A 20,388-nucleotide genomic window follows, 5' to 3' on the forward strand; every position below is an offset into this window, starting at 1 on the left:
GGGCATGCTCAGAGAAGAAAGAACACAAAGAAAGCAAACCAACACATGACATCACTTCTGAAGTAGAATTTTGTTGGGCGAGAAAATTCGTGTGCAGTCTAGGCACATTCCAACCAACAAAACACAACTTGGACAAAAGACGGACGATCGGTCGGCCGATAATCGTTGCGTGTGTACGGGGCTTAAGACTGGGATGTCATTAAAGTTCATGTGTGTGTGTAAAGGCAGGTGTCCCAATACTTTTGACAATAAAGTGTATACTTAAAGAGGAGTTCCACCCCCCCTCAGGAAAAAAATTAAAAGTCAGCAGCTGACTTTTAAATATTAGAACTTATCTGTCCAGGGTTCCCTCGATGTTGGCAATTCGTATCGGCTCTTGGGTGCTGCCGCCGCCATTCAGGGTAAGGGAACCCAGCCTTTTCGGCTTCACAGCTGGGTCCCTACTGCGCATGCACGAAGCGCACTGTGCTTTCTAATTGGTCCGGCGGCGGAGGAAGAAGGAGGGGGGACCGAACTTCCGAGGGACAACGCCGCAGTGCTGTCTCCCGGAAGTGGGGAAGGGTCAAAAATAGGCACCTGTTCCCCCTCCCCCCTTAAAGGCACCAAATGTGGCACCAGAGGGGGGGGGGGAGAAAGCATATATGCAGAAGTTCCACTTTTGCGTGGAACCCTGCTTTAAACATGTGCTATTAGAAACAATTTTTTTTAGATACAGTTGTGTCCTTATTGTGCATCCATGAGATGTGGAAGAACTATCTACTTTTTAAGAGGCCTTGTCCGGTTTAAAGCAATTAAAACAGTTGCTCCACTTTGGAGGAGAGGTAAAATAATTAATTCTGTGGCAGCCCACGTCTCCTACCTTTCTCTGATACAGTGCTGCAGCTTCCATAAGTGTCAGAGGCGTAACTAGAACCTTCAGGGCCCCACTGCAGGAAACCATGAAGGGCCCCCCAGACCCCTGGCCGGGCCCTTCCCTTCAAGGCTGGGGCTCTGCCCACTGATCCTGAGGCCGTTTATTCTCATTGCAGGGCCCTTTATTACAGTCCCGTAGAGGGACCCTTTCACAAGTTCTGCAGTGGGCCCCCTTCTTGCCATCTTGGGGTCTCCCCACAGTGGTGGAATGCCAGGGCCCAGTCGCAAGTGTGACCTTTGCGATCCTGGAAGTTCACCGACTGGTGTCAGGAGTTTTTATTTTTTGATATTTTAATTGTATTATTTTTTATCATTTTATTTCATTTTTTTACAATGTCACTGACTATGACGCTGTCCATTTAGAAAAGGAAGGAGCTGGTAAATTACATATCTACCGACCCCTTCTTGGTTCTCTATTGTGACACATCCCCTGCAGCAGCCGGCAGGAGAGGGGAGGGAGCACAGTGGGGACGACCAGGGGAGCACACAGGGGCCCAGAGACAGCAGAACACAAGTGAACTGGATAGGAGGAGTGGCGGGGACAGCATATAGAGGAACCAATCTCCTCCATTTTCCTTCTACAGGAGGAAAAAGGAGGACAGTGATTTCTCTACATGCTGCCCCCACCGTCCCTCCTATCCAGGTTACAGGGGAGCCGCACAGGCCCCCTAGAGCATGGGGCCCGGTTGCAATTGCAACCCCTGCAGCCCCTGTAGGTACCCTCCTAATAAGTGTCATTGCCTGTGTCCCCCAACACGCCAAAATATCCTCTCTTTGCTGAGTCCTGTTTAATCTGTGCTTGTGCATGATGGGAGTACCATCCACTGAAAACTGTCACCCTCCCAACAAAACCAGAGAGCCCCCCTCTCTTGCTCCATATAGAGTCTACAGCAAACAGTGCACAGACAACTTCTAAACACCCAAGACATACAACAGCAAACTTCATTGCAAATTCCATTCATTAATCATGTTACATTTTCCCGTTTAACATCGAGCTTCAAGTGATTTATATCCTTATTCAAAATTCATACTTTATATTTACCAGACTAAAAAAAAATGTGACAAAAGAAGAATTATATTATTGTGGTGCTGAAAAGAATTACTAGAAAGAAAAAATAAAGATAAATACAGTATATTCTCTTTGGTGTTACACCACCATGCACTTTCAACTGTTACATGTAGTTCACGTCCCCTTAGTATATATTGAATCATGCTACCTATATTGATGGGTCCAAGTCAATAGTAAAATTCAATTCTGCTGTGGTTTATAAGAACTATCTCAAGGTTACAGGAGGCTCTCAGATTAAATATCCTGTGTATGAATGACAGTAATACAATAAAACACATTATTGAGTTGGAATAGTGTAACTGATACAGCAGTGTGGTCCTGTTTCTATGTTGACCCCCTCTGCCATGTTCATGTGAAAGCAATATCATTTTCCACTACTACGGACATACAGTGAACCTGATTGCATTGCCATGTTGTGCTTTCAATGCTCTAAGTAAGAATATGTTCATTCTGCTGAAAATCTACCCTTTGGATCATATATAAAATTTGAGCAAAATTTAGCAACTTGTTTCAAATGGACAATGGTTTTATTCTCTAGAAACATTCTTGTGTAGAGCTGCACAGACCTGACAGTGCTGGACGGAATCTAGCTGAAAGGATGCGTGTACTGACCACAGCGGACGCAAAGCTAGTAAGGTCCTGTTCACACCTGAGCATTTTTCAGCTCATAAAACGCTCATCTCTGAAGTCTCAAAATGCCCAGCAAGCAAAATCCTATTCATTTCAATGGCCCCTGTTCACATATGAGCATTTTGTCGCCTGAAGCAAAATGTCTGAAGTTCAAAAAAGTACATGAGCTTCTTTTTTGGGAGATTACAAGCGTTTTTGTTAGATGTCAATGCCTGCCTCCAAACACCTGCAAAAAACGCCTGAAAAAACGCCTGAAAAACGCCCCAAACAAAAATCCTGAAAATGATACGCTCAGGTGTGAATGGAGCCTTAAGGAAAGAAGTCACCAGCACATTTCAGAGCCATGTAGGGTCTGTTTCCTTATGTCAACTCCGTGACAAGAGGGAGATGATTGAGGTCGGATGGTGGCACACAATGTCAGAATGGTACATACAGTAACATAGGCAAGTTTTAAAAAAGATGCAGATCACTGAAATCATAATGCAAGACAAGATACACACATAAAAATGCATTCAAAATATTCCCCAACTCCTCAAGAATCCTCCATAACTGACTAAAAAAAAGAGAAAAAAATATTAAAAAGGAACAAAGTAATAAACTATTCAGTGTGAAAAATTAAAATGAATTTAGTGTTGGTGACTTCTGTCCTTTAGTCTCTAAACTTGCACCTGTGTACAATACATGTGTTTTCTTCAGTACGGTATGTTAAAGTGTTAGTAAACCCAGGAGCCTGCATTCACTATATCTGGTCTCCCACAGTACACAGAACATGGGAATGCAATTATTTTAGTAAATATAAAATGTATATAAAAGTTTCCTCATCAGCATTATATAGCAGTCTTAAGACTTCTATCAGTGTCTTTTAAAAGCTTCTTCTCTGACTGGCCTATGAGGCTGCATGACCCCTGACCCTCTGTCTGCATAGTGCTGATTGGCCCTGTGCCAATCACATTCATCCTCCCAAAAAAACAAAAACACTCTCTAGCAATACACCAAACTGAGCATGTGCAGAGTGCCCCCAAGGCTCTGTACTATCAGCAGATGGATTGGGGACTGTGGAAGACGAAAAGGATCAGAGAAGACAGGATCAAACAGCCCTTTTACACAAAGCACAACTCCTTAGGTTTCCTCGTGAGTATAACATGCATGCTTTATGGCATATAAAGACTGATTTTACTGTTGTGGGTTTAGTAACACTTTAAAGATGACAGGAGCTTTGAGCACTTCTGGGTTTAGATCTGCCAGTTCCCAGCCTACACGACCAGGAAAACAGTTGATCAAACACATTCCCTACTCAGTCTAGCTGGGGGGAGTTCAGAGGAGTAAACCCACAACAGCAAAATCAGTCTGTATTTGCAATAAAGTATTTTAAAACACTTTAATAGCGGATCTCACACTTTGCAAATGTTCGCTCATTGTGTTAGGCTGCTCTCTCACATCTCAAAACAATGAAACATTATAAAGGAAAACACCTGCAGAGGATATAGTTAATTAAAACATTCATCTTATCATGGCTTCCTAGGCGAGAGTGCCACTGGCATCCTTCAGGCGATATCTCGGGAATGCCAGGTAACCCAGATCTTGCAAGAAGATGTTCCTGCACTCCATGCAATGTCTGCATTAAGTCAGGCTATGGCTACCTGGACTATTTTAGTCCTTCTGAGAAACACTGATTTCAGATATACTGTAAATAAGTGTGAGAAAGCTAGATGGGCTAGAAAGTTGGACTTGTGTACCTTGGAAACTGGAGTAATGTGGCTGCTTTGATTGCTCTTACTAGAAGAAGCGTCTGCCTTTGCGGCCCTCTTTCAAATTCTTGCAGACTTGAACAGATTCGGTGGCAAATGGGCTGTTTACTTTGCAAGGGAAGTTACAAGAGAACTATCCCTAGTGCTTAATGTGGTGAAATTTCACTTTGCAAAAGATACCCAATCACTTGCAGAGTAAATAACATTATTTTTGCTTGCACATGATTGGAGGGACGTCGGCAGAGCTTCACTTTTTATTTTTAATTGCTTGTGTTTAATTGCTGTACATAAGCTTAATTATGAAACGGGATGTTTAGTAAAGTAAGTTGAGGCCAGTTTGAAACCTGCTTACTATGTGTACTCCTACACACTACACAAGAAGTGGCAAAATCAAGGCTACTTCTATCGTATAAATTCTTAAGCCTCGTACACACGCAACGATTATCGGCCGACCGATCGGCCGACTTTTGTCCAGTGTTGTTGTGTTGGTTGAAATGTGCTCTAGACTGCACACGAATTTTCTCGGCCAACAAAAAACTACTTCAGAAGTGATGTCATGTGATGGTTTACTTTCCGTGTGTTTTTTCTTCTCTGAGCATGCCCAGTCTTGCTCATCAGATTTTTGTCTGCCGAAATCTGTACTGACTGACGGAAAATCGGCCGTTGTGGTGACGGCCAACAAAAATTTTATAGCCTGCACACCAGATTTTATTCGGCCGAAAAGTCGGAGTCGGTTGTCAAAAGCATCATACTAACAAGCCGAAAATCGGCCGATCGGACATTGGCCGAAAATTCCCGCCCAACTATCGATGCGTGTGTACGAGGCATAAGACCTTACACCGATTATGGTGCAGCAGCACTGGCATGTAAACAACTTGCATTAAAGCGGTTGTATCCATAAAAAAACAAAAACAAAAAAAAAAAACCCTGCAGGATAAAGGCATAATGAGATAGTATGCATCGCATAATAGCTCATTATGAAATACTTACCTTAGAACGAAGCCCCGACACGGTCGCCCGGACACCGCTGAGGCAGCTGACATCTTCCCTCGGTTTCTTCTGGGTTCAGCGGCTCTGGCCCTGTGAGCGGCCGGAGCCACGATGACGTCACTCCCGTTCATGTGCCCAGGAGTTCACTTTCCGACAAGGAGCTCTGAAGGTCCGCTGGACCTTCAGATCGCATGCGCCGCTGGTGTCAGCGGCTGCATGCAGGGCGAATATCTCCTAAACTGTGCAGGTTTAGGAGATATTACATTTACCTACAGGAAAGCCTTAGTATAGGCTTACCTGAGGCTGTAGATAGAAGTTAAAAAGCGGAGTATACTACCACTTTAACGAATGAGAGTTTTTTTTACTTTTTGTTCAGCCAGCTTGGGGTGTTTATATATAAATGATTTACAGCCGCCAGATCACTTCTCTATGTTGGTGCATCACCCCCCCCCCCCCCTCCCCCTCCTTCCCATGAGTGTCCTGATGGGATGTCAGTCAACGCTGTCAGGAAACATCTGCTTTTCCATCTTCCCTAGAAGCAATGACAGAATGACAGTGCCAAGTGATGTTCTGGGCTCCCAGAGAGCACGGGTGAGCCTGGGACACACGTGTAGGAGGGGTTGCACTATCTCTAACATCTCTAGACATTTATATTAGGTGGCTTTAAAAGTGTTATTAAACCCAGGACCCTGCATTCACTATATCTGGTCTCACACAGTACACAGAACTTGGAATTGCAATTATTTAGGGAAATATAAACTGCTAAATACCTTTTTCCATCAGCGGTATAAAGCAGCCTCGTGACTTTTATCAGTGTCCAGCCAGGCACTGGTTAAAGCTTGTAGGAGGGGTTTCGTTCTCCTCTGACTGTCCTATGAGGCTGCATGACTCCGGACCCTCTATGCTAAACACATGCCCCCACCCCATAAAAAAAAAAAAAAAAAAAACTCTCTAGCAATACACAATAAACGGAGCATGTGCACAGTGCCTCCTAGGGCTCTTTACTATCACTGGGACAGTAAAAGAAAGGGAGGATCAGAGAAAACAGAATCAAACAGCCTTTTTACACATTGCAGAGGATTAACCCCTTAGGTTCCACAGTGAGCATAACAAGCATTCTTTACTGCATATACAGACTGATTTTACTGTTGTGGGTTTAGTAACACTTTAAGGATCACAGGAGCTTTGAACAATTCTGGGTTTAGATCTGCCAGATCCTAGCCCACACGACCGGGGAAACAGTTGATCAAATACATTGGATTGCAGGAGGCATACAACTTAATTAAATAATTAAAAAAAACACTTATTTGGATAAATAATGGCCGCGGCTTTATTATTGGTTTTAACAAAAATACATTTGAACCATTTAAGCATACTACTGAATACTTTATTCATTTCAAATCAAATACTGAATACTTCAAACACGACCCAGCCACTATGGCTCGAGCCTAAAATCCTTTACTTTAAACAAAGGTTATCAATGATCCCCCTTATTCTTTATCTTAAAGGAAAGGGGTCCCACCGCATAACAAGTTGCGACAAGGGAAGGGGACGGCGGAGAGCTGTCCTGGTTGATTCTTTCTGTTGACTGGCAATGACTTGAGTTGAGCCCGGAACCCCTTTTTCTAGGGGACCCCTGGTAATTCCAGAATCTCCCAAGATTCTGGAATGTTCCTAGGGTCACCTGACTCTGCTTACCTATCAGAGAAACCCCAATACTCTACACAGTCATGGGGGAATTTAAAACTGCCACCTCCACAATCCCATGAGGAAAGGGGGGGGGCCTCAAGACCAACTTTCCCCCCTTTTTTCCTTACATTCTCTATTCAGTCTAGCTGGGGGGAGTTCTGAGGAGGCATTAGGGGTACAAGAGACCTCTGACGTCTCTGTAAAGAGTACCTGAGACTCCTTGGGGTTGATTTACTAAAACTGGAGAGCGCAAAATCTGGTACATCTCTGCAGAGAAACCAATTGGCTTCCAGTTTATTTATTTATTTATTTTTTTGTCAAAGCTTAACTGAACAAGCAGAAATTAGAAGCTGATTGGCTACTATGCACAGATGCACCAGATTTTGCACTCTCCAGTTTTAGCAAACCAACCCCAGATTTGCTATCACTTAGGAGGCTTGTCAATCACCTTGTGGTAGTAAATAACAAGTGAAAAATGTGTTTAAATATATTATTATTTTTTCTGCTTCTCCATGCTCCAGATCCTGAGCTGGGGTGTGCACTTCTATTGACACAAAGTGCCGGTAAGCTGACATAATAACAGGCAATGATCTAAGAGGTGGCATATGCCTTCTGAGATTTACTTTTTGTTACCCAGCTGATTTTTTTAAAGTTCTTCTTTGAAGCAGGCTTGGATATTTGTATTGTTTCCAGACAGTGGACATCCCTTTGTTTTTTTATGTAGAACTCTACAGTGTGATGCTAATCTGCCCAAGCCTTGAGTCTGTCATACACAATTGTGTTTATACATATTATTATTACTAATATAGCATTATTGGTTCAAACTAGAAAACTGATTATGATGCTGAGATTAATGATGTCATCACAGTGTATCTATGAAAGTAAAGAGCTGTCCAACCTGGCTTATGTGTCCTGCTAATGCCTTGTACACACACAACGATTATCGGCCGACCAATCGTCCGACTTTTGTCCAGATTGGTGTTTTGTTGGTTGGAATGTGCCTAGACTGCACACGAATTTTCTTGGACCAACAAAAGTCTACTTCAGAAGTGATGTCATGTGCTGGTTTACTTTCCGTGTGTTTTTTCTTCTCTGAGCATGCCCAGTCTTGCTCATCAGATTTTTGTCTGCCGAAATCTGTACTGACTGACGGAAAATCGGCCGTTGTGTTGACGGCCAACAAAAATTTTATAGTCTGCACACCAGATTTTTTTCGGCCAAAAAGTCGGAGTCGGTTGTCGGAAGCATCATACTAACAAGCCGAAAATCGGCCGATCGGACGATGAAAAAAAATTTACCGGCCAATATTCGATGCGTGTGTACGAGGCATAAGACCAAACTGGGGCAGGCAGCTTTTTTCTGTTCATACTAGCCCTGAAGGAACCTTGCCATAGATGGGTTATGTGTAGAGCAATTAAAAGTCATTATACTATGCTAAGGTAAGGGGTATATCTGTTACAAGAGTGTGTGCCTGCCAGAGGACTGTAGTTAAGCCAGCCATACATGGATCCAAATTCGGCCCAGGACCGGCTGAAATTCAAACCATGTATGAGAGGTTGTACAAAAGTCGATCAACCAATTGACTTCGGTACAACCGCCCTGACAGATTTTCCTCTATAGCTTGCACCATTGATTAGTGTTTTCTGATGGCGGAGAAGTCTCCCCACTGTCAGACTGCAAAAGCTCAGCGGAGAGGAGTCCCCTATCTTCATATAGTGTGCGGATAAGGGAATCAAGTCAGAAATTGTTCTTGCGTATGGTGGCAGTTAACTACGTGAAGTAACATCTACTGTAATTTCTGTGTCTGATTTCTGGTACCCCAATTGTCTGATAAAGAGGGTAGTATCAGGGTTCACAGCCTGCCTGAGGTATGCAAGCCTGCCTGCTGTTTTAACCAGTTTGCAGTTTAGTAGTGATCTCACAAATTGCCTTAAGAATTACCACTGAGTTTGGAAACATTTAATATAAGAAATATAGAACCATACATGGATCGAAAAAAAAAGTCGGAGTCGGTTGTCGGAAGCATCATACTAACAAGCCGAAAATCGGCCGATCGGACGATGAAAAAAAATTTACCGGCCAATATTCGATGCGTGTGTACGAGGCATAAGACCAAACTGGGGCAGGCAGCTTTTTTCTGTTCATACTAGCCCTGAAGGAACCTTGCCATAGATGGGTTATGTGTAGAGCAATTAAAAGTCATTATACTATGCTAAGGTAAGGGGTATATCTGTTACAAGAGTGTGTGCCTGCCAGAGGACTGTAGTTAAGCCAGCCATACATGGATCCAAATTCGGCCCAGGACCGGCTGAAATTCAAACCATGTATGAGAGGTTGTACAAAAGTCGATCAACCAATTGACTTCGGTACAACCGCCCTGACAGATTTTCCTCTATAGCTTGCACCATTGATTAGTGTTTTCTGATGGCGGAGAAGTCTCCCACTGTCAGACTGCAAAAGCTCAGCGGAGAGGAGTCCCCTATCTTCATATAGTGTGCGGATAAGGGAATCAAGTCAGAAATTGTTCTTGCGTATGGTGGCAGTTAACTACGTGAAGTAACATCTACTGTAATTTCTGTGTCTGATTTCTGGTACCCCAATTGTCTGATAAAGAGGGTAGTATCAGGGTTCACAGCCTGCCTGAGGTATGCAAGCCTGCCTGCTGTTTTAACCAGTTTGCAGTTTAGTAGTGATCTCACAAATTGCCTTAAGAATTACCACTGAGTTTGGAAACATTTAATATAAGAAATATAGAACCATACATGGATCGAAAAAAAAAGTCGGAGTCGGTTGTCGGAAGCATCATACTAACAAGCTGAAAATCGGCCGATCGGACGATGAAAAAAAATTTACCGGCCAATATTCGATGCGTGTGTACGAGGCATAAGACCAAACTGGGGCAGGCAGCTTTTTTCTGTTCATACTAGCCCTGAAGGAACCTTGCCATAGATGGGTTATGTGTAGAGCAATTAAAAGTCATTATACTATGCTAAGGTAAGGGGTATATCTGTTACAAGAGTGTGTGCCTGCCAGAGGACTGTAGTTAAGCCAGCCATACATGGATCCAAATTCGGCCCAGGACCGGCTGAAATTCAAACCATGTATGGCTGAAATTCAAACCATGTATGAGAGGTTGTACAAAAGTCGATCAACCAATTGACTTCGGTACAACCGCCCTGACAGATTTTCCTCTATAGCTTGCACCATTGATTAGTGTTTTCTGATGGCGGAGAAGTCTCCCCACTGTCAGACTGCAAAAGCTCAGCGGAGAGGAGTCCCCTAACCTACATGGATCGAAAATTTAGCCTGTTCAGCAGGAACCAAAAAAAATGTTGATTCATATACAGACAGGGAGGTTGAACAAAAATCAATTTACTGGTCGACTTCTGTACAGCTGCCCTGGTGTCTTTTCCCCCGCTCGATTAGTTTTGCTACACTGATCAATGTATTCCGATAGCAGGGAGACTCAGTAGAGATCGGTGGAGAAGATTACTCCATCCCTCTTGAATGTGTGGATGTGGGAATCAAGTCTTTTTTTTTTTTTCTTTCAGTCATTTTTATTGAAGTTTAAAAATAGTTAACAGGTACAGTACATTTTGAGTAAAAACAAAAGGAAGGTGCACTGTATAACAAAATTACTAACGTATGGAAAAGGTAAAAGCTTCCAGAAAATAAGTCAACAGAGTAATTTAAGTAAGTCCACATGCTTAGGAAAACAAAAAGAATACCAGGGCTTGAGAGCATTTATGGTTAGATGCTATGCAATATTGTGCAGGTGAGGGCTCCTGGTGTCTTAGTTGATAGACCAGGTAACTCAGGCAGGTCCTAGGGTGCTTATGAGATAGATACTTCCCAGATTCTAAGTCTAAAATTTGTCAGAATATCTTCCTGACTAGGAGTAGTTTTCGACATCAAACATGCCATCTCCCAAACTGCATTGACAAAAGTATACAGTGCCTTGCGAAAGTATTCTGCCCCCTTGAACTTTGCGACCTTTTGCCACATTTCAGGCTTCAAACAAAAAGATATAAAACTGTAATTTTTTGTGTTTCTTGTTCCTTGTTCTTCATGATCCTCTCTGCGCTTAAACGGACCTCTGAGACTATCACAGTGCAGGTGCATTTATACGGAGAGTTGATTACACACAGGTGGATTCTATTTATCATCATTAGTCATTTAGGTCAACATTGGATCATTCAGAGATCCTCACTGAACTTCTGGAGACAGTTTGCTGCACAATATTTCAGTTTTTTATTTGTTAACAAAGTTTGAAATATCCAATAAATTTTGTTCCACTTCATGATTGTGTCCCACTTGTTGTTGATTCTTCACAAAAAATTACAGTTTTATATCTTTATGTTTGAAGCCTGAAATGTGGCAAAGTTCAAGGGGGCCGAATACTTTCGCAAGGCACTGTATAAGAGGTGAGAGATTCCCAGATGAACCTGTGTGAATTAGAGCTTTAATGATTGAGGAAGATCTAAGGTAAACCAATGTTTACAAAACTCTGAGGATGCTCCTTTCGAGCCATGGCAATGTGGATTTAAAGTGGGAAGCATAACCAAACTGGTTAATATCATAAACCTGAGAGATTTGGGAAGCTGACAAAATCTCTAGAACAACCTGGCTTTTCTCCCTTCTAGTGGGAATAACACAACTTTTAACCTGTAAACCTCCTTAGGTGGAGGTAATAAGTAGAAAGGAAAGAAAACAATGAGAGTAGAAGGAGAAAGAAGCAGGAAAGAAAGGGCCAGGTGGGAATGGGGAAAAAGGAGTCCTGCCGGTGCATGGCGACTTGTATGTTTCAATGAAAGGTTACAGGGTTGTCAAGGGTATCTGCATGTACTGAGCCCATGGTTCCCAAGTAGTTTCAGATTTCTTTATAGTGTCATGTAGGATACTGGCCATCTTCTCTTGGGTCATGATCCAAGAAATTTCTCGCTTTGCTCTGCTGCTGGAGACGTAGGGCTGCTTCCATGCTTTCACTATTGTCAGTTTAGCTCCTTCGAAAGTAAAGTGCGTAAGGCATTTCGTATTTTTGGAGGACCTTTTCACCGGGAAGTTTTTTCAATCCCTGGTTGAATGAAATAGGTTGAAATATAAAAAAAGACAAATTTATGGAATGCCTAAACCTAGTAGCAAAAATGTCTAGTATGAGCTGTCATATTCCTTAAATGTAAATACACTAGAAAATAATTTGTCACCAGATGATAAAAATGTGGATAACATTTTTGCATCTCAAATTTTGGTAATCAGACCAAGTGCAAAATAATGTTACTGGCATTTAAAAAATTAAAGCAACTTTTTAGATCACTTTGACACATTTTTTTGGAACCTTGTAGTGAAATCCATAAAACAGTTATTGACATCACTGTGCTCCATTTAATAAAGTCAACTTCAACTTCAACAAAAAAAGGGTAGGATAGATTCTTCATTGCGCCTTTGTTGTCAACACTAGAAAGCTGATTTTGTCCATATGATCTGGTAATGTCCTATCATTACAGAATTTTGGCACCAGGTTGCACATTTTTTGTCCAATTTGCTAAAACAAGTTATCCCTGCTTACCCAGAAATATGACTATTCTGAATTCTTATTGCAAAACAATCGCACCACTAGCAAAGGATTTTTTTTTTTAGAGGAATATTCCTAATCACTTATAAAACAAATACCCTGCAGTGGAAATCCCCTTCGCTATCCATGGTATGTTTTGGGAATAGATTGTTCATCAGATAATTCTGTTTGAGGAAGTATTTTTCCAAAAGAGGAAATTCTTTGTAAATTCCATATACTGGGATGTATGGAATGACTTACTTACCGAACTGAAATTCATACTAAATTAACTGTATGTTGGCGTTAATGACTTGCTGGGATGGCAAAAAGGTGAGAGACGGAGTGCAGTAAATATGATGATTTATGATCCCATGTTATTGTTTTTACTTGACTCTGTATTTGTAGCCCTCAAATAAGTCATTACCATGAGTCTTTAACACCATCTATATATACACTATATTGTCAAAAGTATTGGGATGCCTGCCTTTACACACACACACATGAATTTTAATGTCAAACCTTGCTTTGTGCACTGGTGCACAGTCATATTGGAACAGGGGCCATCCCCAAACTGTTCCAACAAAGTTGGGAGCTTGAAATTGTCCAAAATGTCATGGTATGCTGACACCTTAAGAGTTAAATTTGCTGGAACTAAGAAGCCAAGTACAACCCCTGAAAAACAACCCCATTCCATAATCCCCCTTCCACAGAATGATTTGGACCAGTTCACAAAGCGAGGTCCATAAAGACATGGATGAATAAGTTTGGGGTGGAAGAACTTGACTGGCCTGCACAGTGCTGACCTCAACCTGCTAGAACACCTTTGGGATATATGAGAGCGGAGACTGCGAGCCAAGCCTTCTCTTCAACATCAGTGCCTGACCTCACAAATGAGCTTCTGGAAAAATGGTCAATCACTCCCATAGACACACTCCTAAACCTTGTGGACAGCCTTCCCAGAAGAGTTGAAGCTGTTATAGCTGCAAAGGGTGGGCCAACTCAATATTGAACCCTATGGACTAAGACTGGGATGCCAATAAAGTTTATTTGCGTGTAAAGGCAGGCGTCCCAATACTTTTGACAATATTTTACAATATAAATATGCTCTAAAAAAAATTGTTTTTTTAAAAAAAGGTTTCCAAAAGTGTTAAATCTTTAATTGATTACCTGTCAGTCAGCACTCATACTACCGATGTGGGTTTTCAAGATTTCAATAAATCCCTAAGTCATTGTTCATATAATTAAAGAATAGTTCCAGTCTAAATCCGACTTAAGTTTTCATGTCTTTTAGTAAATGCCCTGGCATTCCTGTGAGTAAGGAAGCTCCAGTCTAACAAAGGGAACTTTTTTTATTTAATCTCTAATGGCAGAACTGACATTTTGCAGATTAGCTGATCACTTAAATTTAGCTCTCTATACACTAGTAGATTCTCGAAGGAGCGTTCCTACAAATATTTATACAAACATTTGTACAAAAATTCTTTGCACTTTTGATGAATGGACGAATGTTGTTCAAAAGTACTTCAAATTTGTTTTTGTTTTTAACATTTAGCGCCGTATCACACTATAGCGATGTCAGACATCGCATGTGATTGGCACCGCACTGCTCTGAAAATCACACGCTATGTCTGTGCGATACAAATTCAGGCATACAGATTGTATGGCTGAATTTACATTGCGTTCGGACCAAAGTTGTGCAGGACCCTTTTTTTGGTCCGCACCAGATTTGGATCACATGGGTGTTCACACCTCTGTGATCTGAATTGACTGTTCGCACTGCGATATGCAAACTTATCTGGGGGTGTCATTAACTTTGTATTGACACTCCCAGTGGTTCGCATATGGCAGTGTTAACTGCCTGTGAGTCGGGTGCGATGCGGGAACCTGCAGTGGATTCGCAGGGTTCCCGAATCGCACCAGTGTGAACCAGCACTTAATTTTGGAAATTTCCTGCATAGAAAACAACATACGCTGTTAGAAATGTGTTCTTCTTTTACCCCACTAATGATTAGCAAATGGAATGAACATTCTTAAATTAATTCTTAATTCTCGCGTCTGTGTCTCTGTGTCTTCTTTAGGATTATGTTGGTTTGAGATGTGCTGCGTCTGTGTCCCCCACCATGAAGGAAGAAGTGGCCCATCATTTTATAATATTTCCATATGTGTATGTCAGTTGCAGACATAGGCGTGTCTTTTTTTTTTTTCATTTCTGAAATGACAGCAGGGTAATGACTAATTAGTTCTTGAGTGTACCCGTTTCTGCTAGTAACACCCATTTAAATGCCTTCTTGTTAATCCAATGTTTCTCATAACACCAGTTAATATTGCTGGCATATTTGGCAATGACAGTGCTCTTTGGTGGCTCACAGGCTCGGAGATGCCAGTTTAGATCCCCGTTGGTTATGAGTTCCTATACTGTAATCAAAAGATGAGCTCAATTGTATACACTTTGAGCAATTTATTGCACTCAGTGAAGTTGGAATAGTGCAGTAAATGCTACAATATTACCCCCGTCCCTAAACCACTGTTTTCCAAATTTTCCTTGGTTCTTCATTTGCATATATTTACCAAAAGCTTTGGCACCTGTTGTTGCTGCATATTCTGATGCTGTTATTCACATCCTTGCTTAACTCATGATTGTTCTTGGCTGGTGACTAGGGTTGAGCGAACACGGACTGTATTGTTCAGGATCGTACCGGACTTTTGGGTGTTCGGTACCTGGACACGGACCCGAACATTTTACTGTATGTTCGGGATACAGTCCGTTGTTCTGTAATTTATTTCATGTTTTGGCTCGGTTTTAATGGCGCGGTTTAAACAGCTGCAGGGCAGCCAATCAACAAGCATTTAACTAGTGTGCCCTTAGAAGCCATCACAGCCATGCCTACTGCGGCATGCAGCGGCCATGTAATGCAAGCTCAGTGCATATGTGTCTGCTTAATCTGGATTAAAAAAAAAAAAAAAAAAACTTTTTTTCTTCATATTTTCATATTTTACTGTGACATACAGTGTTTAGACACTGCTGTTCTAACCTGCTATTCAAAAATCCCCAATATAAGGGGTAAATAATTATTTTTCAGTTTTTAGGGAAAAATCCTTATTTTTCAGTTTTTCATTCAAAGGGGTTTTTATTCAATAGCGGAATAGAACAACAACAGTATCCAACCTGTTAGGTGGGCGGCGTGCGGTGTGTAGCGGCCATGTAATGCAAGCTCAGTGCATATGTGTCTGCTTAATCTGGATTAAAAAAAAAAAAACGTTTTTTCCTTCATTTTACTGTGACATACAGCGTTTAGACACTGCTGTTCTAATCTGCTATTCAAAAATCACCAATTAAAGGGAAAAATAACAATTTTTCATTCATACGTTACTGTGAGATACACCCTTTGGATACTATTGTTCTATTCCGCTTTTCAATAAAAACCCATTTAGGGAAAAAAAAAAATTGCGTCCTAGTCTGCATATTTTACTGTGAGATACACCCGTTGTATACTGTTGTTCTATTCCGCTTATCAATAAACACCCATTTAGGGGAAAAAATTAAATTGCGGCCTAGTCTGCATATGTTACTGTGAGATAAACCCGTTGTATACTGTTGTTCTATTCCGCTTTTCAAAAAAAACCCATTTAGGGAAAAAAAATTAAATTTCGGCCTAGTCTGCATATGTTACTGTGAGATACACCCGTTGTATACTGTTGTTCTATTCCGCTATTCAATAAACACCCATTTAGGGGAAAGAAAGATATTAAATTGCGGCTTAGTCTGTATCTGTACATGTGAGATACACCCTTTTAGATACTGTTGTTCTATTCTGCTATTCAATAAACACCCATTTAGGGGAAAATTAATAATTTTGCAGCGTTTGCTGATTATGTTACTGTGAGATACACCCTTTAAATTTGTTTGGCGCATCTCCTTCCACCACCGAGGATTGCAGGGCGCTTCAGTTTGCCTCCTGTTGCTAACTCCTCCTACTCCGCTTCCTCATCCTCATCCTCTACTGCCTCCGCATCCGGAGCAGTGATCATTTCCAAGGCTTTCAGGGCAGTCATTCACAAGTGGCTCCGAGGGTGGGTTCCTGCACCCACAAACGCCAGGTACACAATTGTCCAGCAAGGGCACAGTTCTGGAGGGTGATGAGGTGGAAGATGAGGAGGAGGAGATGGAGGAGGAGGAACCATGTTCACAGCAGGGTGGCACCCAGATAACAGATAACAACAGATACTGCACTTGATCTTAGCCAAAAGGTCGAGAAGCGATGCTGGTGGCATTCCCACCTGACAGCGGGGGCACAGTGGAAGCACAAGGCGAAGGCAGAGGAGGAGGAGGTCGCCAACGCAGCCAGGGCACCGCCAGCACCTCAGAAGGCAGGGTTAGCATGTATGAAATGTGAAAAAGCTTTGTCGGCACACCACAACAACCAGGACCACCAGCTGCTTTTTTTTTTTTATTAAGCCCATGGGGTGTGTGAACACACTCAGACTATCACCTGGTGGGTGCATAAAAAAGTGCACACCAAAAAAGTGAAACACAAAAAGTGCACAGGGTGTACACAGGCTCCTGACAGGGACTGGGATACTTACACTGGCTAACCTGGCCGAAACCAGGCAGCCCCATTCTTTAGGAGGTCTGCTGAAACAGACCACCCCAAATACTAGGTGAGAGAGGGCGAACCAAGCCCGAAGGCCATATCCACCCCCTTCCAAGACTTTCAGGGACAGGCCTAAGGACCTACACCCTACTATTTACGCTGTGCAAAATAAAGTGTACCGCCACAATAAAAAACACAAAATGTGAGACGCACAACACATAAAAGTGGGGAAAGGGATAGTGGAGAAGTGCAAGGTTAGTGCCACGTTGCAATACTATGGCAGGGCCTTCGGCTGGAATAAAAAATTCCTCTGGTCCTGACTCCTGACCAAAAGCCCCGGCCCTAGAGGCAGGTGTGAAAAACGTGTGTAGGAAGTGCATTGTCCTTGGTGCCATACTCATAGTGTTGCCATCCACCGTGAATTATGGCACCCCTGGACTGCCACTCCAGGGGCACATACACCTCAGGCTTTTCAGAATCCCGGTCCCTGGCAAGGGCAGTGCAGCCCCATCCCTACCAGAAGGCCTCAGAACTTAGACAGCTTTGGGAGAGCCCAGCCCACAACCAGGGACACATACCTTTTCCAAGGCCAGACTCAACCCAGAAGGGGGAAAAACTAACCCCGCCACCATCACCGTTCCTTACCATATACCATATACAGTTCCTTATCGTTCCTTACGTACTATACACGTACTGAATGACGGGCCTGCCCCCTTCAACTTCTGGGTCTCCAAATTGGGCACATGGCCTGAGCTTGCCCTTTACGCCTTAGAGGTGCTGGCTTGCCCTGCAGCCAGTGTATTATCTGAACGTGTATTTAGCACGGCTGGGGGCGTTATCACAGACAAGCGCAGCCGCCTGTCCAGAGCCAATGTGGACAAGCTCTGGTTCATTAAAATGAACCAGGCATGGATCCCACAGGACTTGTCCATACCTTGTGCAGAATAGACATGTATACCGGCCTTACCCAGCCATTGTTTTATTTTTGATCTTTCTCACTCTTTTGGGGTGTACCCTAATTTAAAAAGAAATAAAATTAAAAACAAAAACCAGTGTTGGCTACCTCGTCCTCCACCGACGCTTCCACCTACACCGCAACATCCACTGCCACCTCGGGGTAAAGTTCAGGTCAGGAACCCAGACTTTTTTTTCAAGTTCAGCCGAACCCGTCGAACCCGGACATCCAGGTGTTTGCTCAACTCTACTGGTGACTAAGTAGTGACAGGTGAAAGATGACAACCACAGAGAATATATCTTCAATGGGATATAGAATATCTATGTACCGACAGGATTTTAAAGCTTATAGTGGTTGTTAACCCTTACATATACCCAGTGAAGTGATATGGGAGATGAAACAAAACCTCCTACATAAGTTGTACCTGTTTACCTGTTTGTCTGCAGCCATTTCCCCTGTACAGCCTTCTACAACACAGAGATCAAAAGATTTTTCTGAGCAGAAGAAATCAGGGGCAGGGATCTGATGTCTCACACATTACAGAGCTAGATCACAGAGCTAAGTGCAATGTGGTAGCTGAGCAGGGAGAAGATACGTAACTCCCCCCCATTTTCCCCCAGGCTCATAGGTCACCAGCTGTGTGCTGAAGGATGGGGGGGGGATGTCTCCCTGCAGACTGTTGGTTTAGAGTGATGGTCTCCAGATGCTGCCCTTTTCTTGCTTTTATCTGGCCCTTGGGGCACTATTTCATCTATTGATACCAACAATGGAGCATCATTTCTCCTACTGACACCAACAATGGGGCACAATTCCTCCCAATGATAGGGCACAATTTCTACCCATGGCACCAACAATGGGGCACAATTCCTCCCAATGACACCAACGATGGGGCATAGTTGCTCTCAATGACACCAATGGGGCCCAATGACATCAGTGATGAGGCACAATTCCTCCTAATGACATCAACGATGGGGCGCAATTCCTCACAATGACACCAACAATGGGGCACAATTTCTCTCAATGACACCAACAATGGGGCCCAATGACACCAATGATGGGGCATGATTTCTCTCAATGACATCAACAATTGGGTCCAATGACACCAATAATGGGGCACAATTACTCCCACTGAACTGGGTATTTTTTCCTTGATTTTTTACTAAAATTGGGACCTTTTCCACTCCTGCTGACCACTGTCTGGCCCTTGAAAAGTCTAAAGGACAGTAAACTGGCCCTTTGTTTAGAAAGTTTGAAGATCCCTGGTTTAGAGTTCTATCGGTGACTCATGCAGATAGCAGCAAGATCAGAAAGCAGAGAGGAACCAAACATGGGGCTTTGGATTCAGGCTAGTACACACTATAGTGGTATGTGTTTTGTTCATTTTTCATGCCTGAGGTTTAAAACCAATTTGAAGTGACATTAAAGTCTAATTTATTATTCATAAAACAGATACAAAAAACAGAGAGGGACATACCAATGGGTTTTGAACTCACGGCTACATGTAGAGTTGCAGTACACGGTGGGAGCGTGCACATTCATGATACTCATATGGGACTCCACGTCCTCCAGGTCCTGGGGGCACAGTGGGCAGACATAGATACTGGGAGTGTATCAGTGCAGCTGTGGTCAGTTTGAATAGTAAACTTGGAGGAGGAAATGTATTCAAATAATACATACAAGTAGAGTAAATTTATGCTAAGCTGCGCATGCATGGCTCAGTGTACATTACAGCTGACAGTTGAGGAAGCATTTATGACAGAAGAGACCAATAGGGTCTCTTCTGTCCTAAAAACCATACCCATCAGCAATTGTATATAAATGTGAGTTTAATTCCACTTTAAACTACCAATGTCTTTTGTTACTGAAAGCTGAAAATAGGAAGAATCCATTTTACAGAGTGTGGTTAGTATTTTTTTGGGGAGAGAGGATAATTGGGGATGGGGTTGTCTGGCCCCAGGGAGAGGTATGGAGTTCTTGTGATGGTTTATTTGTATTATTGAAGAAAGACTTTTGTGCTCCAAAGTTAGAGCGACATCTGTAAATGAAAACCCCACATTGTACTACTGTCAGGATTTTACCAGTAGGGATATTGCACTGGCAGAAACAATGAAATTTTTTTTAAGCTAAAAATTGCTGATAGCTGAAGCATTGGGTCTCTGTGGCTTTAAATTTAACTTACATTGCAAAATCCACATTCAAATATATTTCTTTCTTTGCTAAACTTGATGAACAGACAAAACCTAGGTCTAGAA

The 20,388-nt window shown here is 42.5% G+C and overlaps 1 protein-coding gene across 3 annotated transcripts in view; it reads left to right on the top strand.

Moving 5' to 3' along the window:
* MTUS2 (microtubule associated scaffold protein 2) overlaps positions 1-20,388 on the top strand; it is a 991,417-nt gene that overhangs the window by 862,064 nt on the left and 108,965 nt on the right. The gene's annotated exons all lie outside the window — the stretch shown is intronic.

This window comes from Pelophylax lessonae (assembly GCF_965119305.1).
Source record: "Pelophylax lessonae genome assembly, chromosome: 2".
In the NCBI taxonomy this organism is placed as follows: Eukaryota; Metazoa; Chordata; class Amphibia; order Anura; family Ranidae; genus Pelophylax; species Pelophylax lessonae.